This window comes from Arachis ipaensis, chromosome B07 (genome assembly GCF_000816755.2).
Source record: "Arachis ipaensis cultivar K30076 chromosome B07, Araip1.1, whole genome shotgun sequence".
Classification (NCBI taxonomy): Eukaryota; Viridiplantae; Streptophyta; class Magnoliopsida; order Fabales; family Fabaceae; genus Arachis; species Arachis ipaensis.
Window position 1 is genome coordinate 13,782,539 of NC_029791.2, and position 5,902 is coordinate 13,788,440.

Consider the following 5,902-nt stretch of genomic DNA (forward strand, 5'->3'; position numbering starts at 1 on the left):
CGAAAATCGTTGAATATCATTTTGCAGTCCTCATTATATCTGTGTCAAAAAGAAAGAAGTGTTTTATTGTTTAATATATAGTAATGTTTGAAATATCAGTTTCAGCAGGCTCTAAATTTCATTTTGACTTCAGGCTAAGAAAATGCACTATTATTTTATTCATGAAAACCTATCATTACAATTTAGTTTTTCAAGATTAGATTAATTTATTATCAGTGGTTTAGCTAATATGCATTTACGAATTAATAGAAAATATATAAAATTGTATCAATCTTATAAACCGAAGCTCAATTTTCAAAATTCTAAATATATATTTTAGGTCAAATAAAAAAAGTCTTGTTATTAACGAGTATTTTAAAAGAATTTAAAGATAAAAGTACTAGTGAAATACAAATTCTTTTATGCTTTCTATGTATTAAATATATTTATAAAAATCAAAATTTTCTACTTTAATCTTCTTAATTAGAGATGACAAATTTGTAAACTTAGGTAGTATTTGTAGGATATATTTGAAGATGAAGATGGGGCGGGATAGGAAAATAATAGATAGTAACGGGGATATAGATCCCATGTGGGGAACTTTAGAGTGTGGGGATGAAAAAAATTCTCCAATCCCATGGAGATCTATGTCCAAAGTGTTACGATATGAATGTCCATATCTATTTTATGTCTACTCAGCAAGCATTTTTGGAAAGTACATGCATTTAAGAATGTGCGGTGCATGCTTTTCAACCTTTGAAAATGTGAACCTTGAATTTGTATAAATAGAGGAATGATCTTAGGCTTTATACGGCAACATAAGCAAGTAATAAAAACATATTCCCTCTTTATGTTACAATCAAATATTCTTCTCCTTATATTTCTACTACAATTCTTTCTCTTCTTTTATTTTATAAGTATTTTAAATTCTATTTTCTATTACTCTTTACATATAATATTAATAGCAATATTAATCATCTTTATTATATTGAGATTGTAACAATAAGCAAATGCGATTCTCCCTCTCTTTATTTTTAATACTTCTTTCTATCTTTGTATATATATACACAATACAACATATAATATTATTATATATATATATATATAAATTATTATTGAGCTAATTATTTTAATACTAGAGTCTTCTATTTATACATCTCTATTATATATATATCTTTTATTTCACAACACGTTATCAGCACGAGACTTTGATCAAATTTTTAGGAAGACTCAGGTAACAAATTTTCATTATGTCGAAGCTCTCTCATCTTGAATTCAAAGCTCTTGATATATCTGGAAACAATTATTTATCATGGATACTAGATGCTGAAATCCATCTTGATTCAATGGATCTTGGAGATACCATTAAGGCTGAAAATAATGCATCCCAGAAGGATAAAGCTAAAGCCATGATTTTTCTCCGTCGTCATCTTGACGAAGGATTGAAAAATGAATATCTTACATTAAAAGATCCTGCAGATCTTTGGAAAGACCTTGAAGAAAGGTATAATCATCAGAAAACGGTGATACTTCCTCAGGCCCGATATGAATGGACGCATTTGCGTTTACAAGATTTTAAATCTATAAATGAATATAATTCTGCAATGTTTCGAATCACCTCACGAATGAAATTGTGTGGGGGAAAAAATAACTGATCATGATATGTTGGAGAAAACTTTCTCAACCTTCCATGCCTCGAATGTGCTCCTGCAGCAGCAGTATCGAGAGAAAGGGTTTAAGAAATATTCTGAGTTAATTTCTTGCCTTCTTGTTGCCGAACGCAACAATGAGTTGTTATTAAAAAATCATGAAGCGCGCCCAGCTGGCGCCGCCCCATTTCCTGAAGTAAATGCGGCAAATCGTTACCCCAGAAGAGATAAATGACAAGCTTTTAATAACAAGAAAAATTATGGAAGGAAAAAGAATTATGTTCAAAAGAGAGGATCTCACCAGAAGTGGGACAAAGAAAAGAATATCGGGCAGAATAAATCAACCGAGGAGAAGTGTTTTCGCTGTGGTGGAAATGGCCATTGGTCACGTACCTGTCGTACCCCAAGGCACCTAGTCGATCTTTACCAGGCATCTTTGAAAAAGAACGACAAAGGAAAGGAAACAAATTTTGTTTCAAATGAAGCTGAGAACTCCACCACTCATTATGATGTATCTGATTTATTTGAGGACCCTGAAGGAAATATTGGTCATTTGATCAATGATGGAATAGTTTAATATGTGAAATTGTGAAGTATCTATGTAAATAAATAATGTAAAAAAAAATTATTGTTAAGTTTTATTTTCTATGTATTTAAGTTTCAAATGTGATGCACATAAATAATGAAATATTAATAATGGGTTAGCAGAATCACTTATTAAGCGCCTCCAATTAATTGCTAGACCCTTGCTTATGAGAACAAATCTCCCAACCTCGGTTTGGGGGCATGTAGTTTTACATGCCGCAGCACTTATTCGTTTGAGGCCAACGAGTTATCATCAATTCTCTCCTATGCAATTAGCTTTTGGCCAGCAACCAAATGTTTCCCATTTAAGAATATTTGGGTGTGCGATATATGTTCCTATTGCACCACCTAATTGCACTAAAATGGGACCCCAAAGAAAATTGGGAATATATGTTGGATATGATTCTCCCTCTATAGTGAGGTATCTTGAGATACAAACTGGTGATGTGTTTAAAGCCCGGTTTGCGGATTGTCATTTTAATGAATCAAAATTTCCAACATTAGGGAGAGAGAATAAGCTTCCTGAAAAGGAACTTAATTGGAATGCATCATCGTTGATGCATTTAGATCCTCGATCAGGGCAATGTGAACTGGAAGTTCAAAAGATTATACATTTGCAAAGAATAGCAAATGAATTGCCTGATGCATTTTCCGATACAAAGAGGATAACCAAATCTTACATACCAGCGGAAAATGCCTCAATTCGAATTGACGTCCCAATAGGACAAGTAGCCACTGAAGCAAATTCACGGCAGAAGCGTGGCAGGGCGGAAAATGCCCCAATTCGAATTGATGTCCCAGTAGGACAAATAGCCACGGAAGCAAATACACGCCAGAAGCGTGGCAGGCCTGTCGGTTCCAAAGATAAAAATCCTCGAAAGAGAAAAGAGGTAAATAATATTTCTGTTGAAAAAGACATAGTAAAGACACCGGCAGTTGTCCAAAATTCTGATATAACGCCAGAAGACGTTCAGGTACCTGAAAATTGTGAAAATGACGATATCTCGATAAATTATGTCTTTACAGGAGAGAAATGGGACCGAAATAAGACAATTGTCAATGAAATATTTGCATATAATGTGGCATTAGATATCATGCATGAAAGTAAGGATCTTGAGCCAAGATCAGTCGAAGAATGTCGACAAAGGAATGATTGGCCAAAATGGAAAGAAGCCATGAAGGCTGAATTAGACTCACTTGCAAAACGTGAAGTCTTTGGACCTGTAGTCCGTACACCTGAAGATGTAAAACCTGTTGGATATAAGTGGGTATTTGTGAGAAAACGAAATGAGAAAAATGAAGTTGTGCGCTACAAAGCTCGACTTGTGGCACAAGGTTTTTCACAAAGGCTCGGTATAGATTATGAAGAAACGTATTCCCCTGTAACATTGCGCTATTTGGTCAGTTTATCTGCATATCATAAATTGCATATGCATTTAATGGATGTGGTAACAGCCTATTTGTACGGCTCATTAGATCGGGATATCTATATGAAAGTCCCTGAAGGACTAAAGATATCCAAACCATCCAATGAATATTCGCAAGGGTTATACTCAGTCAAATTGCAAAGATCTTTATATGGTCTAAAGCAATCTGGACGAATGTGGTATAATCGTCTTACTGAGTATCTGGCCAAAAACGGATTCAAGAATGATGATATCTGTCCGTGTGTTTTTATAAAGAAATCTGCATCTGGATTCGTTATAATTGCTGTGTACGTTGATGATTTAAATATCATTGGGACTCTTGAAGAGATTCCAACAATTATAAAAATTCTAAAAGAAGAGTTTGAGATGAAAGATCTTGGAAAGACTAAATTTTGTCTCGGCCTGCAGATCGAGCATATAAAAAGTGGGATCTTTATTCATCAAACAACATACACAGAAAAGATCTTGAAAAGATTTTATATGGATAAGTCACATCCATTAAGTACCCAAATGATCGTAAGATCTTTGGATGTGAAAAAGGATCAATTCCGTCCTAAAGAAGAAAATGAAGATATCCTTGGTCCTGAAGTACCATATCTTAGTGCCATTGGAGCGCTAATGTATCTTGCTAATAATACGCGACCCGATATATCATTTGCTGTGAATTTACTAGCAATATATAGTTCCTTTCCAACCAGAAGACATTGGAGTGGAATCAAACAAATCTTTCGATATCTTCATGGGACGGTTGATATGGTATTGTTTTATCCCTATGGATCCAAGTCACAACTAGTTGGCTATGCAGATGCCGGATACCTGTCTGATCCACATAAAGGGAGGTCTCAAACAGGATACCTATTCACATATGGTGGTACAGCTATATCATGGAGGTCCACGAAACAGACGATAGCAGCAACCTCCTCTAATCATGCTGAAATACTGGCGATTCATGAAGCTAGTCGCGAGTGTTTTTGGCTGAGGAGTCTGATTCAATATATTCTGTCATCATGTGGACTGATTGATCATAAGATAGCTCCAACTGTCCTGTTTGAAGATAATACAGCATGCATTGCTCAACTTAAAGGCGGATACATTAAAGGCGATAGAACAAAGCACATTTCTCCCAAATTCTTCTTCACTCATGATCTTCAAAATCAAGGGACAATTGATGTCCAACAGATCCGCTCAAGTGACAATCTGGCAGATTTATTTACAAAGTCACTCCCAAAATCCTCCTTTGAAAGATTGGTACATGAGATTGGGATGCGCCGATTTCGAGACATTAAATGATGTCGGCAAGAGGGGGAGACTGTACTCTTTTTTCCTTGGTCAGATTTTTTTCCCATTGGGTTTTTCTTGACAAGGTTTTTAATGAGGCAGTCCCCATTACAAAGGATATTGTACTCTTTTTCCTTCACTAAGGTTTTTCCCACAGGGTTTTCTTTTAGTAAGGTTTTAACGAGGCAATAATCCTAAAATGGACATCCAAGGGGAGTGTTACAATATGGATGTCCATATCCATTCTATGTCTACTCAGCAAGCACTCTTGGAAAGTACATGCATTTAAGAATGTGCGGTGCATGCTTTCCAACCTTTGAAAATGTGAACCTTGAATTTGTATAAATAGAGGAATGATCTTAGGCTTTATACGGCAACATAAGCAAGTAATAAAAACCTATTCCCTCTTTATGTTACAATCAAATATTCTTCTCCTTATATTTCTACTACAATTTTTTCTCTTCTTTTATTTTATAAGTATTTTAAATTCTATTTTCTATTACTCTTTACATATAATATTAATAGCAATATTAATCATCTTTATTATATTGAAATTGAAACAATAAACAAATGCGATTCTCTCTCTTTATTTTTAATACTTCTTTCTATCTTTGTATATATATACACAATACAACATATAATTTTATTATATATATATATAAATTATTATTGAGCTAATTATTTTAATACTAGAGTCTTCTATTTATACATCTCTATTATATATATATCTTTTATTTCACAACACAAAGATAATTGTATAATAATGTAACGCGATAATCTCCTCATTTTTATTAAGTTATTAAGTGCTTTAAATTGAGCTATTTAGTAGCAATCACTTTTTATGATAAAGACGATAATGTTTGGTGTTTAGAATCTACTTCAACTAGAAATTGTGTAATATCCACCATACTTGTTTTATTTGTAGAAGTGCATTGCAAAATTGTTTAACATTTGATATATAATTTGATGTTTAGATTTAATTTG